Source organism: Triturus cristatus, chromosome 1_1 (genome assembly GCF_964204655.1).
Source record: "Triturus cristatus chromosome 1_1, aTriCri1.1, whole genome shotgun sequence".
Taxonomy (NCBI): Eukaryota; Metazoa; Chordata; class Amphibia; order Caudata; family Salamandridae; genus Triturus; species Triturus cristatus.
The window spans coordinates 57,727,477-57,753,237 of record NC_140579.1 but is presented as its reverse complement, the minus strand read 5'-3'; the positions used below and the strand labels follow the sequence as shown (position 1 = coordinate 57,753,237).

Here is a 25,761-nt window from a genome sequence, read left to right as displayed (position 1 = left end):
AGTCTAACCTTTCTGAAAAACTGCATAAGTTCAAGTTTCACCAAGAACGGATCCGTTCTTTGGGTAGGCACAAAAGATAGTCCCTTGGAAAGAATATTGTTTTCTTCTTTTGACAAGGTATAGCTGGAAAGATTAATAATGGGATCATTATCATTTAGGACCACAGATTCCTTTTGAATATTGTTGGCAATCAAAGCGTCTTCAGTGTCATCCGATGTGAAAGGCAGTCACAAACTTCGGCAGAAAAGATGGACGAGTCCTTAGAACCACTTTGTCCGGATGGACAGAGAGAAAAGGAGGTTTAGAAGAAAGAGCCTGGAGCTCACTTACTCTTCTGGCTGAGGTGATGGTCACCAGGAAAGCTGTCTTTAAAGTGAAAAGACGAAGAGGACAGTTGTGAAGCGGCTCAAAGGGAGCACACATCAGATATGTCAGAACCAGGTTCAAGTCCCACTGAGGCATTATGAAAGGAACATGAGGGAAAAGATGAGTAATGCCTTTTAAGAATCTATTTACAACAAGGGACTTGAAAAGGGAAGGCTGATCTGGAAGCCGTAAAAAGGCTGAAATGGCCGAGAGATAGCCCTTGATAGTGCCCAGAGCAGAGCCCTGCTGGGCCAAAGAAAGGAGGAATAGAAGGACCTCTGAAAGAGGGGCAGAAAGGGGATCCACAGCCTTTGCTGTGCACCATGCCACAAACTTTTTCCAACAGGAGGCGTAGACGTCTTAGTGGAGGGATGCCTGGCTGCCAAGATTACTTGACAAACTTCGGGAGGCAGGTCAAAAGACGTCAACTGCCGCCGCTCAATCTCCACGCAAGGAGGTGGAGGCTGGACATGTTTGGGTGGAAAACCGTCGCCTGTTGCTGTGACAGAAGATCCTCCGAAGAGGCAGTCGGATCGGGGAATCGATAGCCATGCTGAGTAGCTCGGGATACCATACTCTTCGAGCCCAGTCCGGAGCCACAAGAATGACTTGGGCCCGGTCGTGCTTGATCTTCTTCAGCACTCTGGGCAGAAGTGGTATAGGCGGAAAGGCGTATAGTAGACCGCAGCTCCACTCGTGACGAAAAGCGTTGCCTAGCTAGTGCCGCCTTGGAAATTCCAACGCGCAGAACTGATGACATCTCTTCGGTGGCGAATAGATCTAACCAAGGCTCTCCCCACTGATGAAAGAGACCTTGCGCCACGTCCGAGTGTAGACGCCATTCATGATCCATCATGCACCGGCGGCTGAGTTCGTCCGCCCTAGCGTTCAGAGAACCTGCCAGGTGTTGAGCCACCAGGAAAATGCCCTGATGATCTAGCCATGTCCAGAGGTGCAGAGCCTCCTGACATAGGGTCCACGACCCCACCCTGCCCTGTTTGTTGCAGTACCACATGGCGGTGGTGTTGTCCGTGAACACCTGCACTACTTTCCCCTTGACAGAGGGAAGGAATGCCTTCAGTGCAAGTCGGATCACCCGAAGCTCCAGAAGGTTAATATGGAGCCGGGACTCCGCCGGAGAACAGAGTCCTCTGATCTCCACCTCTCCCATGTGGCCGCCCCAGCGCAGAAGAGACGCATCCGTCCCAACTGTGTGTTCCGGTTGGGGAAAGGAGAGGGATCTGCCATTGACCCAATCGCGGTTCGCGAGCCACCACTGCAATTTTTTGTGCAGTGCCCTCCGAGATCTGGACGTGATCGGACAGGTTGCCCTGATGTTGTGCCCACTGGAACTTCAGGTCCCACTGCAGAGCCCGCATATGCCATCTGTCATGATCCACCAACAGGATGCAGGAGGCCATCAGGCCCAGTAGCCGGAGGGTCATCCTGACCGAAACCCGGGATAAAGGCTGAAAGATGGGAATCATAGCCTGAAGATGCCGGACACGCTCCTCGGGAGGATAAACCCGGCACTGCGCTGAATCCAGAACCGCTCCAATGAAGAGGAGCTTCTGATAGGGGATCAGGTGAGACTTCAGCACGTTGATGGAGAACCCCAGCAACTGCAGGAGGTCAGCCGTAGTCTGGAGGTGGGAGATGACTGCCTGGGGCGAGCCCGCCTTCAACAACCAGTCGTCGAGATGGGGAAGACTGGGACCCCTGATCTGCGCAGATGAGCTGCGACCAACGCCATCACTTTCGTGAGCACCTGAGGGGCGCTGGTAAGGCCAAAAGGGAGCACGGTGGACTGAAAATGCTCGTGGCCTACCGTGAACCGCAGGTAACGCCGGTGGGCTGGCAGGACGGGAGTATGAAAGTAAGCGTCCTGCAAGTCCAACGCTACCATCCAATCTTGCGGGTCTAGGGCAGACAAGACCTGAGCAAGTGTTAGCATCTTGAACTTCTCCTTCCGGTGGAAGCGATTGACGTTCCGAAGGTCTAAGATAGGACGCAGACCCTTGTCCTTCTTGGGGACCAGAAAGTAGTGGGAATAACAACCACGACCTACTTCTGGCCCAGAACGCGCTCGATGGCCCCCTTGGCTAAGAGGGCTGTGACTTCCTACTGAAGAAGCGCAAGATGGTCCCCCGACATGCGGTGGTATTGAGGTGGCATGGCTGGAAGGGAAGTCTCGAAGGGGAGGGAGAAGCCCCTTTGGACAATTTGCTGCACCCACTTGTCCAAAGTGATGTTGCACCAGTGGGGGAGATGATGGCGAATTCTGCCGCCCACTGTGGTTTGATGGGCCTGAAAGGTCGGACTAGGAAGGCTTCGCAGTGGATGCTGCGGGAGTGGAGGTGGACTGACCCGCTCGCTGTCCCCCTGAACCGCCTCGACGGTTCCCACGTCCGTGGCTGCGCTGTTGTTGCTGCTACGTTGTGGGCACCCCTTCCGTGGCTACGAAAGGCAGAAGGTGGAGGAGGCCGAGTGGCCAACAGACCCAAGGACTTGGCCGTTGGCCATGAGTCCTTAAAGCGCTCCAGGGCACTATCTGCCTTACTGCCAAAAAGGCAAATGCCATCAAAGGGCACGTCCATCAGATTGTTCTGGACATCCCCAGAGAAGCCAGTTGTTCTCAGCCAGGCGTGGGGCCTAAGCGCCACCGTCGTGGAAATCGCCCTGCCCAGTGAGTTGGCAGTGTCAAGCCCACAACGGATGGTGAACTTAGATGCGTCTCTCCCAGCAGCAATAGCTTGGCCGAGTACTGTCTGGGCCTCCTCCGGACAGCTAGGAAAACGCGTCCCACACAGAGTGGGAATAATGGCCCAAGAGGCATGTGGTGTTCACCGACCGCAGCCCTAAGCTGGCAGATGAAAACAGCTTCTTGCCAAGCTGTTCCAGCTTCTTGGATTCCCTATCTGGAGGTGCAGAAGGGAAACAGCTCTGGGACGCAGAGGCTTGGACAACCAAGCTCTCAGGAGTGGGGTATTGGGAGAGGAAGAGGGGGTTGCCTGGAGCCGGGCGATGGTGTCGGGCCACGTTCCCGTCCACAGGAGCCCCTGCATTGGGCCTGGACCAGGTGCCCAAAAGAACGTCAGACAGTGCTTCATTAAAGGGCAGAATGGGCTCCAAAGAGGTCGCTGCCGGCTGGAGCACTTCTGTCAGGAGGTTAGTCCTGATGGCCACTGTAGGGAGTTTGAGCTGGAGGGCCTCGGCCACCCTACGCAACAACACTATGTAACTGGCTCCCTCCTCCGTGGCCACGGTAGGAGAAAACAGCAGGCCAAGTTCAGGTGAGGTGTCAAGACCACTGGCATCCCCCAAATGCTCTGCCCAGTCTGGGTCATAAGCACAGTCTTGTGCGAGAGGGTCCTCAGACCCCTCCCAGTCCTCCCCTTCCTCCGAAGTCTGTGGAACAGGCTGAAAATACGGAGAACGGACGTAGGAAAAAATGGCCCCATCGGCGTCGGAATGAAACTTGGGACGACGTCGTCTCGAGGAGCGGGCGACGTCGGAGGTGGTGCCGGTGGGGTCGACGTCGGTGGAGGTGTTATAAGGTCAACCAGCGTCGACCGGGGTCCGATTCCGGATCCCAGGGCGTGCTGCGGTGCCGGAGCTACCGGTGACGCCGGGGCAGAGTCGCCGGCGATGGAAGGACAGGACCCCCATTCAGGCCTGTGGGGCCCAAAGGCGCACCGGCGGGGCCAGACGGCCCAAAGAATCAGGCCATGGCAGCAAGAAACTCTTGCACCTGGGCAGGCGTCGCCGACAGACCCGGGAAGGGTGGTTAGACCAGCGGCGATGTCGCAGGCTCCGCCGGAGCTGCGGGGGTGGCACCACCTGCACCCTCAGCCACGTCGTGCGACAGGCGAGGGGAAGTCGAGGAGCGATTATGCTTCTTCGACTTCTTTTTGGAATGTTTCGACTTACCCGACCCGAGTGCGAAGAGTTAGCTCCAGAAGAATGGTGGTGACGACTCCGCTACCGGTCCCTCGACCTCCCACGGGACAGGGACCTTGAGCGGCGCAGAGCCGACTGCCGGAATTCCAGCAACTTTCTGGACCGCTCCCGCAAAGTCTTCCGCGCCATGGCCTGGCAGTCGGGGCACGACTTGGAGTCGTGGTCGCGCCCAAGGTAGTAGAGAGACACGCGGTGTGGGACCATCACCGACATCATGCGGTGACAGTCCCCACAGTTCTTAAACCCGGGCACCCCTACGACACCAGGAGTCGATCGACTCGAGAAAAAAGGAAACAAAAGGCCTAAAAAAACTCAGTCAAAAAATGACTGGAGGTACCAGCTCTTCCCGGATCTGCGCTTACTGGAACAGAAAAGAAAGAACTGACGTCAGCGCATGTGGGCACGTCTAAGTAGCTCCAGCGACATCATCCTGGCACCAACGACGCCAACAACGCATGCGGAGCCGCACGACGGTGCCTACCGACGCGCAGGGGTACTGCTGATGAAAACTTTCCAGATCCAGTCTGACACCTGGGGGTAAGGTAAGGAATCTATCACTACGTGTTTCTTTCAGTGTAGTCCACCATACAATAATTCTTCAGTGAGTCTTTGGTAATTTGCGCTCGCTTTTTGCTTCCCATGTAAACTTTTTTCTGTGAAAAGGCCCTCTCAGCATTGGCACTTGAGACAGGCAACACCAAAACAGCCAGTACACAATTTGCTAACTCTGGCCACTGACTTAGCTTTCCATGCCAGTACTGGTGCACTTGAAGATTGCGATTCTCTGGGCAGGTTCTGCAACATTTGTGTTGAACTGAGCGCTTATTAAGGGTGGGCGACAAATTCAGTTCCGCTCACGTAAATTGTGAAATTTTGCCATTTTCGTGTTCCGTGCGGAACGCAAAAATTTCGAAACTTCCCGATCTGCGGGGGAACGGAAATATGCAGGGCAGGATTCATTCTGGCACGATACTCCTGTCATTTTAAACCTCAACAGGAAGCACAAACAGATTTAAAGCAGGTGCCCGAGTTGAAGGTCACTTTCAGTAATGCATTAATCAGCACAAAAGATTCGTGAGCACGGTGGAGGCTAGGCAGGTGTGCTTTCTCCCCATATCTACCGTCAACAATTTGCTGTAATCCTTGATGGAGGTCTGTGCATCCATGAGTTTCTCGCGCGCAATCCCCGTGTAGTTCCTGACACCAGGAGGTTCTGTCTCCTCATCTGCTGCTCTGGTCGGTCTCTGACCCTTTATAAACAAGAGACATGTTAACTGCATAGAAGCCCTGCCGTTTGGCCCCAGCCCACACACCAGTGGTGTGCAACGCCTTCCCGCCCTTTCCCCACTATGATGGACCGCTCACTCGAGGGACCCCGGCGCCCATCGGCGCGGTGGCAAAAGTTACAGACACACATGGTCGCTGGAGACAACTCTTCTGTCCCTTTACGCAGCTGTAGTGTAGGAAAAGCACTATACATTTCATTACCCACCGACGTAGCACTTACTGATTAGCCAGTAGAAAGTACTCCAGTTGAGTATTGCACAAAACTGTGGCATCTTCTTGTATGCAGGGCAGGATTCCTAGTGGCACGATGCTCCTGTCACAAAAATTAAACCTCAACAGGAAACACTTACAGATATAAATAAAGCAGGTGCCCGAGTTGAAGGTCAAATTCAGTAACGCATTAATCAGCACAAAATCTCCGCGATCACGTGAAATTTTGGGTGATCGCGGAGATTTTTTGCAGTTTCGCGATATTTTACGAAAGGCACTTTCGCAAATTCCGCCCACCCTTAGCGCTTATACCCTCAGAGTTATTGAAACAGTCAAAAATGAAGCAGCACTTTTACAACTGCAGAGAAAAATCTCCTTTACCGAAGGGATCTAGAATTTGTACAGAGTACAACACTGAGGGTTCATTGACTTCAAATGCCGTGGTTGGTGAAGGGACATTTCTATGCATCATTGCAAGCCATTTCTCATACATTGTAAAATAAAAGTTCCTGAATTGCTCTTCAACATTGCTTTGTTTACCAAGTGGCAAGCACTCTAACATAGAACATGTTGCAGTGCCAAAGTCACTAAAGGTGACACAGAGCCTACTCTAAAGGAGTTATGTTTTCCTGTAAAATTCTAAAAATCTAAGATGCAGTAGAGTGTACTTTGTTTCACACCACTATCAATATGTGATCAAAGATCCTCACATTTCTTGCCATTGGCATCATCACTCAGCAAACATTCTGTAAACGGTTGCCGCATGGATAATATGGCATCCACAGCCCCTTGGAATGAGAACCATCAGCTAAGGGACACAGTTGGGATGACTCTTTATTTGATGCAACACAAAGCACAAAATGCAAAAATGGTGCGTTTTAGTTCCCGCGCACAACAAAATAGTGCACCAGAATTGACTAAAAAGCCATTAACATTCTTCATTCACTCTGAAGATTTTAAAGATCCTTTCAGCAGACCATCTAACAAGTGGTGAGGATCTCTTACAGGGAGGCACTTCAGCTCAGGTATCGATTTTGACAGGTCATCACACAACTTTTTCATATTCGTAGCTGAATCACTGCAAATACAAACAATTTCACTCCAATCTTTGTTGACATTGGAAAGAACTTTTTTACAGCAGCATTCCAAGTGACACTGCCTTCCATGTTCCATCCTGTCATGTTTTTACCAGTATCCCAGGTGATTGGTGATAGCACTCTTTTCATATATACTTGTCACTATACCTTGCATTGAAAGTTTACAGCCTGAGGTGATGGCAATTCACCTACTATCAATACTGACTCACTAGAAACTGGGAGCTGATATATCAAGGTTTTTTACCCATTCTCTGTGGGTAAATGTGATGGCGCATATTGGGAACAATACTTATGAAACCAGCCATTTTACCTATCAGTGAAAAAATCAAATGCAGCCAAAATATCAAATATGATTTTGATATTTCCTGATCCTCTGCAGATTATAAAATGATTTAAACAATACCTAAAACATGCTTCTAAACCCTGCATCTTTAGACCAATGTCCACAAAACTGAAAAAAGCAAAATGAAGAAAAAACAATATTTTAGTGACATCCAACAAAACTCAAGCAGAATAATTTTAGCCCAGTCTTTCTTGCTGCTAGCTCGTATAACAAAGTTAGATTGTATTGGCCACTTCAGGAAGAAAAAAAATGACTCTTTCCCTCTCCTTTTCCTTTCTTTGAATGCCATTTAGTTTGTGGTTATGTAGGTGTTTTTTCAGTGTTTATATGTTTACACTGGTGAGGGCTATTTTCCTTTCGGTGGAGTTTTGTCAGTTGTTATAGGTTTAAACCTAAAACCAGACAACCTAAATATAAACTTAAAGCAGAAACTGCAAAATGAAAATATGCCAAAGGTATTTTAGAGCTGATGATTGTAAATGATTTAATAAAGGCACACTGCTATATTAAAAGCTACTAATGAGATTAATACAAACATTGGTTTTTATGTACCCCTGGTGGCCCTTCCAGAACCCCAAACCATGCACAAATATCCTGTCTTTTTCTCTGAGAAGTGGCATAAGTCCAGTCCTGCAGATCTTCCAAGAGTATGGGGACCTTAACTGGATGCTCACACGCAAGGTCGCCTACATAGAACCAATACCCCTTGGATACCAACAGGCTGTTACACCATGGCATGTGTGCCTAATGGTTCTGAGACAATAGAACAGCAGTTGCAAGTTTTCCTACCCCGTATAATTGGTACAGCACACAATCAGCAGTGTAAGCATCCCTCATATAACAGGTGCAGCTGGACAGCAGCTGTGCAAGTGTCCCTCCCTTAGGAGCAGGTACAGCATAGTAACAGCAGTACAGGCATTCCTCGCTGACAGAAAAGATCTAGCACTACATCAGCAAGACAAGCTTCCTGAATATAGCAGGCACAGCAGAGTCTGCCGCAACAGTGCAAATACCCATACCTATTTGAAGGGCATGCTTCAGTATGATTGTGTGGATCGGAAAGTGTATGGATGGCTGAGGTGGTGACTGGTTAAATATGGATGGGTAAGTGGGAAGTGAATGGCTGAATCAGTGTGGGCGTGGATAGAAGAATGGGTGGTAGGATGGTACGGTAAGTTGGTGGGCAGTTGGGTGAATGGGAAGCTTGATGGCCCATGAAGTTATGTTTGGATGATTGCTGAATTTGTGTGGATGGATGAGTAGATGTCTGTGGATGGAGAATGTGGGTGAAAAGATAAAGTCTGTGGTTTGAGGATTATTTGTGCAAAGGTGAGCAACGGTCAGTTTGTGTGTCTATGGAGGGAATAATGGGCACTTTGTCTATGAGGTTTATGGGTATTCTTTTGGTATGTGGGTGGATGTAAATGTGGAGTGACTATTTGTAGGTGAGCAGGTGCTGATCCTTGCACCTTCATGCTTCTGCATCTGGAGCTACGCTTCTTGGCACATCATGAATAGTGATCTTGTAGGGCACTGACAATTGCATGCCGAGCAACAAAGCTCGGTGTATCACTGTAATGGGACAGCAGCACCACCTACTACCATTAGCTATCCTGATACTAGGACTGGGGTCCTGGCTTTTGTGCACTTATGTGTCATATACCACTGTTAGAAGATTCTGAAAGCATGCTGGTAAAAATTATCTCATCTGTGTCTCTGACAATGCTGGCTGTAAGATGGGGACAATACAAAAAAGCTCATAACTTAAAAAATAGATGGAAACCTTCTCAGAATGAGGTATAACACACGGTAGCACTTAAATAAAGCTTTGACATGTACATTCTAAAACATGAGCCATCTATGGACGAGGTGTAACAAGCGACAGCACTGAAATAAAGGACTGACATGCACATTCCAAAAAGCGAACCACTTCAGAATAAGGTATAACATGCGGTAGAACTGATAACAAAGTGGATGGCATGCACATTCCCATAAGTGAGCCATCTTATAATGAGGTGTAACGTGGTAGCACTGAAATAAGGGTTGGCATCCATGGTTCAGACAGTAAGCCATCCCAGAACGAGGTACAACATGCAGTAGTACTGAAAATAAAGGGGTGAGATGCACATTCCAAGAAGTCAGCTATCCGAAAATGAGGTATAACATGCAGTTGTATTGAAAAGAAAGGAGTAACATGCATATTCCGAGAAGTGAGCCATCCCAGAATAAAGTATAACATGCAGTGGTGCCGACATGCATGTTCCAATTCTATGATCACATACACACAGCTGTGGCTCCAATAAGCGTGTTAACAAACTTGCATGTTATCAGAGCGCTCTTTATTTACAATGCTTAGGACTAACATTGCACAAAGCAGCAATAAGAAGTAATATTCTGTATGCTAAGGAACTGTGAGCACCTGTACATGTTTGCATTCTGATTTTCACCCTAGTACATTATACTTCAGAGAACTGAAGAACCAGCTTTCGCTGCTGAAGCACTGTGCCCTAAGCACCACACCCAAGGCCCGACAGGGGCACAAATCTCTGACACTGTTGGGGATTGACTCATCATCCAAGACAGTACACAGAAGTGGAGTGTCTTCATCTAACATGTATGATCCCAATCAGAAGGTCCCAACTGGCCCTGCCAAGCATGACCCAACTAGGAAAATATTCAAGGGTGTTGCCTCCCAGGTACAAACCTGAAACCACACCCATGGCCTTTCTCTTTATCTATGTTAATAGTAGGTTGGACGACCAACGTTTTATGACGACAATGAGAACTGGCTATATCTGTATGAAGTGATCCTGGGAGAGACAGGCTTATTGGGCACTGGAATCCTTGTATCAGTCTGGGAAAAGACCCACAGTATTGTCTAATAGTATACTTAAAACAGAAGATAACCTACTGACCGCTCCTTCTCCTTCCTCGCGGCCACAGCCTGGAACGCCCTTCCGCTCCACCTCAGACAGACAACATCGCTCCCCATCTTTGCAAAAAACCTCAATACCTGGCTCTTCGACAGACCCCCTCTTTGATGGACTGGAACCTGCACCCCCCCCACCCCCAGCGCCTTGAGACTCTTACGGGTGAGTAGTCGAGCTCAACAAACGCCTGATTGATTGATTGATTGACCCAACATGACCCCAACAACACTAAACCCTAACATAACCTCTTTTGGAACACAAAGAGCATAGTGGAGACACGCCATTTATTTGGGCACCAACATGTTTCCAACAGCCCTTTCTGCTAAAAAATAATATACATTGACTTCTAAATCAATATATGAGACAGAACAGACAGCTCACACATATCCAACAATGCACATATTTAATGCTTATCGTCTGATCGCACTGGCCCAATAAAATGCAAAAAGTGCCAGACTATTGAAACCATGCATAAATTGCGCTTAACCCGTTCCGTGCTCGCGTCGGCCAAAGGCCATCACGAGCACTACCTCGCTAGTGCTGCGCACGTCCGTTGGCCGACGCGGCCCGCCCACTCATTAGAACTCCCGCGGCGGAATGTGCGCCGCGGTTAAGGAGTTAAATCTTCATTCTAGAAGTTGGAGAGAGGAATCAGGTGAAAATGGTGCACCCAGTAATTACTGCACTCTACTATGGTGGCACTTAATGGGTTACTATTGTATATATAACTACTTAGGCAACTGTTGAAAATATGGGCAAACAAAAAGAAGAACAAAAACCCAGATCAATCTCTGTAAGAAACAATTTAATAGTATCAAAAAGGCTAAGTATACAAAAAACATGATCAATATACATTAAATGATTAAATGATCCAAAATAAATTTTTCGTTATTTTAAATATTTTAAAAGAACAATGTGTTCTTCCATCTGAAAAGTGATGGAGCAAGCCTGTGTGTTCAATCACACTTCCACATTCATCCTTCTAGAATGGATACAATGTGGAAGTGAAGTAACCTGCCCATTTTGCGTCCATCTACTGAAGTGTAAAGCCAGCATGAACAATGGGTCAGCCCACATGAGCCATTGACTCTATTGCACTGTGAATGACTGTATTCACCCTAATCACATGCATGTCATGCATACTCCTAGTGAGAAGAATACTTCAGTGCTAGCTCTGGTGTGCCAGTGCTTTACTTTGCCAATATTCTTTTCCATTCTTTAGCCTTCTACATTGCAGTTGTGCCATTTCCTTGAGCCAGTGAGAATTATATTTTCCCATGATAGGCATTAAAACTAACAAGCATTGGAAAAGCCAATAGGTCTCGTCTATGCAAGAGCTATTGGCTTTGCCAATGTGTTTTCGCCATGTTGTACACCAGCGTAGCTGCTGTTTCACATGATTAAAAGTTAGTGGCGTAGAGGAAGGTAGTGTGGAGTGTGATAGAGTGGAAGGGCAAAGAGTGGAATGGCAAACAGTGGAGTAGAGTGCCATTTTGGCGACCTCTTCTGAACGGGACGTCGCCGTGTAGCGTGTCAGGTGGCTCGACGCTGTTCCGGTCATGCTTGGTGCCACGCGGCACAAATCATGAAGACATAGCTGTGACCTACAATCCACACTGTGAACATCTTTCAAGGAGATCTGGATGCACTCAGGAGGACGCACGCTGACACTAGGAGATAGAATTTCAGCGAGAGTACGTGTTTTAATGTTTTAATCCTTTCTGATTTTAAAGCACATCGCTATTTTTACTGTGACTGCTTTTAAACTGCTCTTACATTGCTTTTAAACTGCGCCGATACACTCTGTCAGTTTCACGAGTTAGCGCGTTTTAAAGTGTTCGTCATCTGTACTGTTTACTGCAGCTCACCTGGCCTACCGCTACAGCTCCGCCCGCCCCGGTCCATCACGGCTTGTGCCGATTGTGTGGAGGGCGCGGCCGAGCTAGCTGACGTATTTCCTGGGTGGGAGGAGGGGAGGAGCTAACCTGACTCCTCTACTTAAACACATGTGTAGGCGACCGCGCAGCGGACACTAGGAGATAGAATTTCAGCGAGAGTACGTGTTTTAATGTTTTAATCCTTTCTGATTTTAAAGCACATCGCTATTTTTACTGTGACTGCTTTAAAACTGCTCTTACATTGCTTTTAAACTGCGCCGATACACTCTGTCAGTTTCACGAGTTAGCGCGTTTTAAAGTGTTTGTCATCTGTACTGTTTACTGCAGCTCACCTGGCCTACCGCTACAGCTCCGCCCGCCCCGATCCATCACGGCTTGTGCCGATTGTGTGGAGGGCACGGCCGAGCTAGCTGACGTATTTCCTGGGTGGGAGGAGGGGAGGAGCTAACCTGACTCCTCTACTTAAACACATGTGTAGGCGACCGCGCAGCGGACGCGCGCAGCGGGCGCGCCTAAGGCAAGCCCGTCTGCGCCCGTCCGCGCCGGTACGGGCCCAGGGGCCTGGTCCCCTGGTCCCGCAACTCCCAGAGATAGGATTATCTACACCAGGGAAGAGCTACTCATGTTATCCAAACCACTGAACCTTACATGCAAACATAGGCTAAATGTAGACAAAGACACTTTGAAGTGTGGGCACTGCCAAGCCAACTTCAGGCCAGAGACACAGATTAATAATATTCACGTGTGGCGTTTGGCCCTGCTTAACTGCAGATCATTGGCCAAACACAAATATGAAATTAAAGATCTACTTGAGGAACATAAACTAGATGCCCTATTCCTTACTGAAACATGGCTTAACGAGAGTTCCACCCCAGATGTTCTGGATGCCTTTAACGTTGACTACAAGATAGTTAGACAGGACCGCTCGGGACGGAATGGAGGAGGTATTGCCATAATCCTTAAAGTCAATATGACATGTGACGTGCAACAAGTTGGTATTGATGACTGTGAAGCCCTTTCATACACGCTGTCAACATTAGATGGCACTACACTAAGTGGTATCTTAATATACAGACCACCGGGCCCAGTCACCAAGTTCATATCAAGTCTAGTGGATACAATAGTGCAACCTGCCCTCAGACACAACAAATTTATGGTGTTAGGCGACTTAAACATACACTTTGACAACAAACAGGACGAGGGTATAAACCTCTTGTGTAAAGACCTACTTACACTAAATCTAGCCCAAAGGGTCACTACACATACCCACCAAAAAGGACACCTACTAGACCCCATTTTCACTAATTGCGAAGATGTAATGGTGGGACTTCCTTGTCCTATCCCATGGTCAGACCACTACCTAGTGCCTTTCTCCTTACCTACACACAGAAAACTCCCTAAACAACCCCACCAGAAAATAACTACTAGGAACTGGAAAAAATGTAATCCCACTTCCTTCTCGCAAGCTCTAATAGAAAGGGAACCTACATGGGACAGGGACACTAATCGTGCAAATGACCAACTAGATTCGTGGATCTCCGAGACACTAAATGAAATAGCGCCATGGAACACCAGAATCCCTAAAAGGAGGGGTACAACTGCACCATGGTTCAATAATGAACTAGCCGTAGTTAAAAAGAAATGTAAAAAGCTGGAACGTATATGGAGGAAGAATTATTGTACCAAAGCGAGAGAGGAATACAAATATGAACTCAAACAATACCACTCACTAATCATGAAAACCAGAGGCACTTACTACACGGAGAAAATTAATGGAGCTAAGAATGCTCCTAAAGAACTATTCACGATATTGAAGTCGCTAAGAACTCAGAAGGAGCCGGATGAAACTCCTACCTCCAAAGAGAACTGTGACAAAATTGCGGAGTTCTTTGCCTCTAAGGTTAAGAACATTTATGATACTTTTCCTACAGAGGCAAGACTTGGTACTAATACTATTCATGCCAACAACAAATACCATGTAGGAGGCATATTGGACGAATTCACCGTACACAGCCTAGACGTACTTAAGGACACAGCCAGAGGAATAAAATCCGGCTCCCCCCTTGATGCCGCCAGACCGAATATAATTATGGAAGGCGCCACCACTATGGAGTTCTTATTAGCATCTCCTCACTGCTATTTTCTTTCTCCTGTGTCATAGCGCGGGGACACACCGTTTGTGGTGTAACCAGGCGCTCGATAAATGTGTTATAAATAAATAAATAAATAAAGACAAACACAACACAACCACATACAGGAGAATTCACTGTGCGACATAAAGCAAAATACACATGCCAAAATAACACCCATTAAAGTGACACTCATATATTAGGCATCATAACCAATGAATACATAAAAACTTCAAACAAAATTCATCAGAATCAGTATGGCATTGTGAAAAAAGTAGTGAGACACAATAAAAAATGTATGTGCCGGAATTCTACTGACTACTGTGTGACCAAACTAAAAACTTCACTATGGTTACTACACAAGCACATGCACTAATACAAAGACTAACAGTCACTCACATCCCGCTCACATGTATCACTCACTACCACAGACAATAGCATCTATGCGTGGCACACAAAAAAACAGGAAACTTTCATGACAGTATGCACCACAACTGCAAGGCATTAGACTTAAACAAGTTACAGGATTTCTGTCGGGTGCAAAGAACTCTAGTTTCCGCCAGTTCTCAGCAAACAGTTCTTCAGTCACCATTGTCATTCTGGCACCAGAATCAATGAGAAGTCTTAAAATGTTACCATCCACATCAATGGTTTCATAAGGGTCTACACAATTAGACTCCTCATCCTGTACAACGACAACCATGTCCCTCACACCTCTCAAACAGCTTTGTTCTTCATCCGAACTGTCACACAAATCTCCATCTGGAACTGTGTTGACTTTGTCTCTGGGCGACTGGCACACTTTTGCAAAATGCCCAATTTTGCTACATAACTTGCATTTTACATTCTCTGCAGGACAAGGCCGACCATTAGGACCATGGTTAGGATAGCCACACTTAAAACAAATGTTTTTCTGTGAGAAAAATCCACCTTTGAACTCTTTCTTTTTAGTATTTTTTTAAATTATTGTTTTGTTTTAAAACTGTATTCTCATTCACTACAGACACACTACTATTGTCTTTACGAGCAAGCTCCTTTGAAGCCTTCCGTGAAACCTCAATACCTTAGACTATATCAATGGTTTCTAATAAGTTAAGATTTCTCATGGTGAGGAGTCTCTCTTGGACTTTTTTGTCCCAACAGCGTACAACTATCAGATCATGAATAAGTTGATCAGTAAAATCTTCAAATTCTCATTCCGCAGCCAACATACGTAACACAGCAACATATGCGTCAATAGATTCATCTTGCAATTGCTCCCTAGTAAAAAACGTATGCCTGTTAACAATCAAACTTGGTTGCGCCTCAAATTGTTTTACCAATTTTTTAGCCGCCAATTCATATTCATCTAATTCTTCTTGGTCCTGTTGGATGGGACACGGTGGGAGATGTTCCTAGATAGATTGCCCTTCAAAACCCAAATTATGTTCTAATAAAACCCTTTTGCGTTCTGGACGATACCTATTACCTCCAATGGCTCCCAAATACTTTGTAAAAGCCATGTACCAATTTCTCCAAGATACAGGAGGATCACCCGAAGTTTGAAGAAAGGGTGGTGGAGCATTCACATTCTGCATGGTAGCCATGCCAATTAACTTTACAACAAAAAAATATATATCAAACTAAATCTAATGTTAATAATGAACAGCTAGACTTTAAAAATGTGACAATAGATAATACATTTGATACCATGTGTGTATCATGGGTGCTGAAGCATGATGTACAAACATATGACAGGCATGGTAACCAGTAAACATATAATCAACTACACATTAATGCGTGATCGTATCACAGAAGTGTCAGCTCGCTAATATGTTTACTTAAATAATATATTGTAGATGCTATTAGATGAACTAATAATTTTGACTATGTGTGCACATCACAGACGTGCCAGTTTTTCCTTGATAAACTATGTCCTTGGACTCCATGTGCACATCACGGACGTGCAAATTTCGCTTTAATAAACTGTTACCTTGGACTGCGTGTGCACATCACGGACGTGCAAGCTTGTGTAACTTAACTTAATTTCTTCTTGTAATTATATGGAATGGTGTATGATCCATGGCTGTGCACTTTGTATGAAAGAGCTGTCCTTTAAAACTGTGAAAAGAAGCACTGCTAGACAATCTTTAACTTTGTACTTTGTTTCAATGAACTGTAATTTTTCCTTGCACTGCTCCAAAATCCATTGGATGAACGTACTGGTTGTTAAAAACAACTTCCTGGAACCTTTCTTTACAAAGTAGGTTGGCGTTCTAGTTGTAGAGCAGAACTGAGACTTCCTTTGTAAACGCACGTACTACGTACCAAAACTGAAGTTCAGCTTGAACGAAAAGACGCTTTAATCAGGAAGGTGTTTATAAGGTAAGAAGGATTCAAGATCTTCCTTATCTTTATTTTTTTAAAACGCGCTTGACTGTACTTGAGAACGCGCTCAAATGTAAATTGTCTAGTGTGCTCGAGAAAAATCACGCTCTGACTAAACGGAGGCACGCGCAGTGCGCTCGCGTCAGGAGTAGATTTCTCAGTGTGCTCGTATTTCGTAATTCCTCACGAGCAGAACCACGCACAGTGCCCTCGAGGATTTGTTTTTCGTTACGCTCAATATTTGAATAACAACATTCAAAATGTTATTTTCTTTACTGTGTTTTCCTCAATAGAAAATATTTCCTTCAACAATGCGAAATGAACTTTAGCAGTTTCAGACACAATCAGTCTAGCGTGTAACTTTTAAATGTTTCTTCCGACAGGCACAGCTTCCTTTTTGTTCAACTTAAACGCGGTAACTTTTTTTCCTTCTCCGGTGTCAATAACGTGAGGAGTAGGAAACTACTGATAATGCAGCGCTTGGATGATAGTCCTGAAAAAGATATATACTGGCCTGATTGTCTTCCCAAGCACGATGTATACACCTTCTCTCTCTTGTGGCAGAGCTTCTTTGTAGCGTAGGTCCTTGGCTATGGCTAAATCGTTGCCAAATTGTAGTGAGGTATATTGTAATTAGTCAATAGACAGAAATACTTCTTGATCTGTATTTATTAGTCACAGCCTCAGCAGTCCAACAGGTAACTGACCAATATAGAATCTGCTACTTCCAAAGCACATTTTGACATTCTACATTCCAGTGAGGTAATCCTGGAATGAAGTGTACATGAGATCACAACACATTGTTACAGCCCTTGTAACTTGGGTGAATCGAAAGTTGTCAGAGCTCCACCTGAGACGTGTAAATGAACTTTACACCATCATGATGGGGGGCTCATTATGATGTTGTGACGTTCGCCACCACCGAGCCAGCGAAGCCGCATGGAAAAATCACCTAATATGGTGGCAGTGCTTAGCAGGCACCGCCATCGATATTAGGATGGTGTGTTGTGAAGGCCTTTCCATGGCGGCTTTGCCGCCATGGAAAGGCTGGCGGGGATGTCTGTTGGGGGCCCTATGCGGGCCCCCGGGGTGGGGGATGCACTTCATTTGCATGCACAAGGTGGAAGGCACTGCGCGGTGCCTGCCACGTCGTACATGCAATTGCACAACATGCCATTTTGGTTTTTCGGCGGGTGCTGCTGTAAGCAGCAGCCGCCGCAATGTCAAATATGCAGGATGCGACCGCCAGGGTGGCGGTCGCATCCTAATTAACGGTGAGGGACCGCCGCACGTCTGGCGGCCAGTCCCAACACTGCGAGGATGGCGGGCCGACTCAGGTCCATCCGCCATCCTAATGGGTCCCCAAATGTCGAACAAGACACAGCTTATGTCACTTCTTGGAAAAGGATGGAGTCGAAGTTGGGGACGCTAAACGGCAGATACAACGCTAGAGTCTCTAGAGTGAAATTATACTGTGATTTAAGGAGCAAAATATAAAGTGGTCAAGAGGTTAAAAAGCCGGTTACCAAGCAAAATAAACAGCATCAGATGCAGCATGTTTTGAAACGCATAATGTTTTTAAGCATTTTTTAAATATGTAACTGTGAGGATGAAGCTGGGCACTGCAGGCGCCTTGAAACAGTAATGTTTATAAGTATATTTACTGTGCTACATGAGCAACCTTCTGCTTTACCCTTGGATTCATTTGCCTCCCGCCCAAGGACCAATCCCTCCCTCCCCCCTCCAGATCTAGGTGTCATCATGGAGGACCTCTAGGAGAAAAGGGCAGATCAATCCGCAGGCATCTAATTTAGTCCCTCCACAGCCCGTTAGCAAGTGGAGGATACAAATAGCTCTTGATCATTATTGAATCACTTACAGTAGGTGCCGGAATCACAGTTCAAACAGGTCTTAGACATGCGTAAGCCCAATGCTATCCAAGGGGTTCATGTCCAAAGAAGGCAGCAAAACACGTCACAAAGCTCTGCAAATTCTTTTCTGGCATCTGGTCTGGTGCCTGCTGGGTCCATGATGCTGTTAGGCCACTGCTAAAATTACCCTTACAGGACCACAAGCATCCTTGGAAAATCAACCGATTTCTAAGTTATAAATTCCTCTAAACCTAACATAGAAGCAGTTATTACACGGCGTTGGTATCTCACAGAGAGTATCAATATGGCAGATGGCCTCTTTGCTGCTGAGGGTATAGGTGCAGGGGGGGGAAACGACACACAGTAAAAAGGTCGCCTAGACGCTTGAATCAGGTTTGCTCTCTGTTCCTGCTACTACCTCTATGAACCCTCAGACCACTGATAACAGGATCAGCGTCAGGGGCACTGAACTCAGCGGCTCCCCCTAGATGGTGTCCAGGGGACAGGGTAAAAAACACCTCTTTGTATATCACCCAGCTATAGAAAAATCAATTTATAATCCTGGTTTTTGACCTTCCCCTTCATGAGGGTCAACGGGCAAGTAGGTAAAGTTGCTTGTTGGCTGGTAGAATTCCAAAGTCCTCCACGTGCCCCAAAGCCCTAGCCTAAAGAATAATGTGGTGGACAAGGTATGGACTGACCACCTGTCAGACTGACTATCAGACTGCTAAATTGACAGACTATCAGAACATGCTCAATGTGTCAACCCTCCCATTCCTGAGTGACCTCCGCCTAGTGTACCTAGGATCGTAGTGGGATGGTACAGTTCCGCACCTGTGACAGCAGGAGATTTGACCACCATAAGACTCTTCTCAAATACTTTAAATGTAAGAGGTGAAAAGATTGTTTGAGAAAACATTGATACTTCAATAAATCATTACGTCTTAAATAACATGCTATGCTAACTTTTAATTTACTGTATTCAACCTGAATAAAAACATTATAGAAACTCTAAAACCGGAATAAAAAAAAAGATTTAGAAGTTATACTACATATCAATCACAAACCATTAAACTAGCTTTGGCCCGAAGGGCACCAGCTCAAAGAAAGTGCGTTCTCCCACGATGACACAGATCCAGAACCTCGTAAAGTAAACGAACTTCTCATTTGCAAGGATATAACAGATCTGTGAACATAGTTTTTTCCAAGGTTTGTTTTGATACTAATGTTGACTGGTAATGATGCAACTTCTGGGGAGTGAGGAGGGCATGCGTTCGAATTTGTGGGCGGTGCGCAGGTTTCAGTCGGAAGCTAATAACAGAAAGCCAGGCTCTTCAAAGCTGGGGGATCAGTGACATGATTCCGCCGAGTGAGTACTTACAGTGTACCCCATTGTATCAGTAGGCCAGGAATGCAGGTCCACTATTTAGGTGAAATTTCCAATTGTCCCTTTTTCAAGGCATTGTAGAACTAAACATGCCCCATGCACAGAACGGTATCTTGTTTGAAGGTAAGGTTTCTGTAAGCCCGGAAAGGATGCAGTGATGGTTAATCATATGGACACCAGGGACGGTTGAGAGAATTGGATTTCCATTCTACAGCTGGATGTAGATCAGACACCTGAGCCATGTTATACTTGGTGCCCAATGAGTTCAACAGGTTGACAGTAGTATCAGGTAGAGTTTAGTCAAGGGGCACAGGCCCTTTGTACCTGTGCCGCTGTGGAGAAAGGCCTACAAGCTCTCCCCACTGAAGGGCTGAGAAGTGCCCAAAAGGACCCATTGCGTTTGTACTGTCTGGGACTTCGATGTAGGATACACAACACTGCATCATAAGTCCCCTACCCGAGATGTGGTGCACATGGTGCAAATGCTATGTTCCGCTGGAGCAATGGACAATTGCCCCCCCCCCCCCTTTAGATCTTTTAGCACATCCACAGAGATCTTCCGAGATCAGAGTCATGTTGCAAATGTACACAGGTAAGCAATTGTGAAACTAGACAACGAATAAACTTTCAACCAATTGCACCCAACAAAACAGCACATTGCAAAGCACTGTTTCCTCCAGTTTGATTGGTGAGAGAGAGAGAGAGAGAGAGAGTGAGAGAGAGAGAGAGAGGGAGAGAGAGAGAGAGAGAATGTGTGTGTGTGTGTTTTTCTTTTTACTTTGCGACGGGGGAGGAACTGGACTATGCTAGCCAGGAGGAGTGGTTTCTTATCTGAGAACACCTGCACACGGCACAGCTGACTGGAAACCCCTGCTTGAGGGCACCTTAAGGGTCTGGGCCTGACCTGGAGCCAAGAGGCCACCACGGCGTGTATCTTAAAATGTAAGCAAGTGTGCCCCTCCTTTAGTTCCCTCTAAATGAAGTGATTCTCTTTTTACTAATGTAAGTCACCGACAGGGCATTGTTGCTATCAAGTGTTATTTAATGTTCCATACTGCCTCTGAATTCCTATACCTATCTTACTCCTGGGAGAAGCACTGACAGTCGTGAAGTGTTAGGTAAGAGGGAGTGGGGAGATGCAGGGACAATGATATCACAGCTTTCTAAATAGTGAAGATTCATTCTAACGTAGCGTTTGGCTGCGTGAAATGCTACCTCTAAGCGTGACGCCTGGAACTCACTGAGCGTGACGCCTGGAACTCACTGAGCGTGACGCCTGGAATTGTATCCCTACGCGTGACCCGGACTTGGAAGCGTCCAAGGTGTTGGTGATGTTCAATCCAAAGCCATTACCTGCCATGTTGATGGATGCGTGGGGCACGGGGCCTCTAGCAGCCGTGTCGGTGGGTGTGTTCAGTGAGGGGGGGGGACCCACATTACAAGAGCAGGGCAGTGTGAGGCATAAACCACAAGGGCCACGGCGACCTCGTCACACTGGCGCTGGAGCACCATGGCCCTACAGGCAGTGTGTGGGCTCAGTGAACCCCGGGGTCCAGCAGCTATCAGCCCTAGAGATGCATGGCTGCCTACGGCCTGCAGGGGCCTCCATGTCCCCCCAGGCTGCCGCCTTGAGTCCACACACGGCACCACCACGCTGGCTTTCACCTTCCAGCACGGGGTGATCGTGGCTGCAGATACCCGCGCCTCCTGTGGCCCCCTGGTGGCCTGTCCGTTCGCAGAGAAGGTCCATCCCGTACACAGTCACCTGCTAGCCACTACCTCCGGCAGCTCTGCGGACTGCGCCACCTGGGTGCGGGTGCTGGCGCGAGAGTGCCGCCTCTACGAGCTGCGCCACGGGCACCGGCCAACAGTGGCTGGCGCAGCCAAGCTCTGGTCGACCATGCTGTACCGTTACCGGGGCACGGACGTGTGCGTGGCCTCCACGCTGTGCGGCTGGGACCGCACTGGCCCCGCGCTCTACTATGTGTACAGTGATGGCAGCCGTCTGAAAGGGCATCTGTTTTCAGTGGGCTCGGGGTCACCCTATGCCTACGGCGTGTTGGATTCCGGCTACCACTACGAGATGTCTATCCCAGAAGCCTATGACCTGGCACAGAGAGCCGTCACTCACGCCACGCACCGCGACGCCTACTCCGGAGGCAATGTGGACCTCTACCACGTGCAGGAAAGGGGCTGGATGAAAGTTGGCCGTCGGGACGTCTCTTCCTTTCCTATTACGGACTGGATGCATGAGAGGACGGCACACAGGTCCCTGGTGAGGAACGCCAACGGGACTCCAATGGTAAAGAAGATGAAGGCTAGAGGGGTGCGGAAGGATGGCCAGCAGAGAAGTGGGGGGAGGAGGGGGGGCTCTCGGAGGGGCCCTTCTATGAACATTCTGTGGCCTTCTCGTCAAGGACTTGTCTGTCGAAGAACGGGAGTGAGGGAGCGAGTTTTTTCTACCACGCACACACCTCATTCTTCCGGGGGCCCCACCGTTTTGGATGACGTCACAGGAGAGGGCATTTTCGAACAACAATAGGTGGCGGAAGCCAGGCTGCCACCTCATGGTCACCGTGCCAATATATGTTTTTTTTCCCAAAAAAGCCTCACTTTTCTCTTCTGTCAACCGCACACAAACCTGACGGCAGCATTTTGTTAAATTCTGCCAGGTCTTACAGTTCTATTTTTTCTAATAACGGGTTGAACTCTGTTAATTGGTATTAATTGGCAGCAGCTTCCACGAGCAGGCGCCGCATTTTAATTCTGTCTTCTATCATCATGCAGGCGTTTAAGATGAACACATCCAATCAGGAGTGCAATCTAACACCGCAGGGGCTTTTTAGTATAATGCTTCATGATTATAAATGTAAAAATATGTATATGCATTAATAATTATTTTTTTATATAGTGCCTGATGCCATTCTATCTGATAGGCACTGTTTTGAATAAGATATTTTTCTTAGGGCTCAATCAGTTGTGCTTGTTTTTATTCAAGGATGAAAAGCCCAGTTGGTTTTGCTGATCCGTGGCAGGAACAGTAAGCCACTGAACTATGGCATGCCAATGTAAGGAATGGCAAGCAGCGCTGTAGGAGTTGTATCATTACCCCATACTATGCTCGATAATCACAGCCACAAGACCAGGGCCATGTAAAGCCAGTGCCCGTGGGCAGGAGAAAAGGGTGAGTTGGGCCAGGCAGGGCCAGTAGCGTCAGGACTCACTTCTCCAGAAGGAAGGCAGCAGGGTTAGGGTTCGATTGGGATAAACAAATCAGCCCGGGCCCATATTTGCGGCTTGTGCCTTTCCGATAAATACTGCGTCAGTGATTTAAGTTTTATGAAAAGAAGGAGGGGGTGTTACTCTAACAGAGGCATGCTTTCTGGACTTCACTGTGATCAAAAAATGCAAATGTTGCCTGCACTCTGTGCACTGATGAGTTCACACTAGTGAACCACACCTGAATATAACTGAGGCCTCTTCTCAGGCACCCTGCCAACTCTGCATTCATTAATGGGCTGGCCCAGTAACAGGCTGAGAGTGTCACCTCCCTGGTAAGAGGGGGGTAATAGAAGCCCATATGCCTCCAGTAAGGCCGTTCAAGCCCCCACTGAGCCACTGGCGGCATCTGAACAGCACAGACAGCCCAAAGCGGCCAACCCGCTGCCCAAAAAAGCAGCCCACAGCTGCATTTCCGATACTGGCCCATTGCCTGAGTGCCCGTCTTACCAATCCGACCCTGAGCAGTCTCATTCCATGGGCAGAGGGACGCACCTTCCTCAGACGGGACTAGGTTGGGACACAGCAGCAAGGCGCATCCAAACACCTCAGAACAGGTCATCAAGGTTCTGCTATGTATGCAGGAATTCATGCATATACCTTCCTTCTAATGTTCCTGTATTCTGCATCTCCACAGACCCTGCAACCAGCAGCCAGTCTTTGCTCTTGCACCGCAAGTACAAACCATGGCTGTGCAGACTGTGGTGGGGTCAGTTGCAGCCCGGTTTTGCCATCAAGCCTCCACATCTCATTGATCAGCGAGGCTCCTCCTCGGCTTTGATATCAGTATCCAGGCAGATTGGGATTGCATTTATAAAGTGCTTACTACCCCTGAAGGGGCGTTGAAGTGTTCTACTCTGGGCAGCGCACTTTGCCTGAACACAAGGTTCATGATGAATCCAGTGGTTATTTGTTGGGGTTCACTACTGGGATTTGACTTGTGCTCTGCGGGTGACCATTCCATGCATCCACTACTGTCTATTTGTGGTGTATTCAATTAGTAGGAGTTAGATGTGATCATTAATGGGGGTTGGGAGTACATGGGTTTATGCAGACGGTTGATGAGATTAGCAGATCAGCTAGGAGAGATTAGGGATTGCTAGGTTGCAGGGTATGACTTTCAAAGAATAACAGGTTATGATCTTTAAGATGAAGTACAATACAATAAAAGGGATTCAGATGAACATACACATGGCGTAGGGTAGGCTGTACTCAAAGAGAGGAGCCCGCACAGGATGGACTGTGAGGAGAAAGGCATTCAAAGAAACCAGGAGTTTTGAGACAAGGTCAGCATTTGCCATGAAGGGTTTTAGTAACATAGAGTATGCTTTTGAGGTAGCATGCACTCAGAGGATGCCGAACTGCAAAAAGAGACATCATTATTTGCATGTGAGGACGTGCTATATTAGTTACTTTTTGAGAGGCCCTAGAATCAGGCGAACAGTCTGTCCACTACTAGGCTACTGCTAGACCACTCCAGCAAGGACAGAAGATCAGGTCAAGGGGTTTAAGTGGAAAGTAATGGTTGATATATATATAGGGTAATATTGGGAGCTTTAGGCTGTGCTTGAATGAAGCGATGACGTCATGACCAAAGCATTGTGGGAGAATATAAAAAGTTAGAAATACAAACATCGAATGCATCAAAATGGAGATTCTTTTGATGTGTACCCTTAAAGATTTCATTGCGGTATTAATTACAAAACAAAGTGAGACCCTCCTGTTTTAGCATGGTTCATGATGAGGGCGAGGATATCTCCCTGTACCCCAGAGACAGTGGAAATGCATTGTCTGCATTTCTGCAGCTGGAGGGAGGGACCCCGACACTGAAGGGAGGAGGAAAACGCTTGGGGGCACCTTTAGAAATGCCATGAACCTTTTTGTTTAACAAGGAGATGCCAATAGGTCTTCCTGAGTATTGTCATTTGGTGGATGCAGGGCTAAAGGGAGATTACTTTTTCTGTTTTTCAAGTAAAGGAATTTTCTAGACCATGCCTGATCTATGTCTGACCCCTATTGCTGCTTCAGGGGGATCTCATACTTCATTGTGCCAAAGTTTAGGTGATCCAGCTTGGAGTCAGCCCCAGCACTTCCTGCTGCCAGAACATGACTTTACACAAAAGCTGTCTCTCCAGAGCAGCCTGAAAAGCATACACTCCAATGTGCGCTTTACTGGAAGCACAATACTTTTCTGCATAGTTGAACATTATTGTACAAAACACATTTATTATCTGTGTGCTTCATTAGAAGGCACTTTAAGATTCAAAATCCTAGACTTTAAAAACAGTTGCAAAATATTTGGAATTCTGCTAAACATTTATTACACTGTAAACAACCGCACCTTTGAGAACATGGCGAAATAAACATAGCGTTGCATGAATAGTGAAAGGTTTTATGACAAATAATGAATCATTATTTTAACCTTGCTTAAATTGTATTTTAATGTTTAGATTTTTCATTTGACACTGTAGCTAAAGACCCTTGGCCAGGCCATTACATTAACATTATTTCTGCAGACTTTTCTCCTCTTTAATGCTTGAAAACAGCGATCAGTGGGCGAAAAGCGTCCATTAATCTTTGGCAGCCTGTTGTGAACTGCATTTCAGTCGGAGTTCATTGCTTAATAGGTTCTGATTC

At 47.0% G+C, this 25,761-nt stretch overlaps 1 pseudogene; it reads left to right on the top strand.

Annotated features, from left to right (window-relative positions):
* The first annotated feature begins 21,355 nt into the window (after positions 1–21,355).
* LOC146869384 (proteasome subunit beta type-11-like) lies at positions 21,356–22,167 on the top strand (annotated as a pseudogene).
* Positions 22,168–25,761: the final 3,594 nt, after the last annotated feature.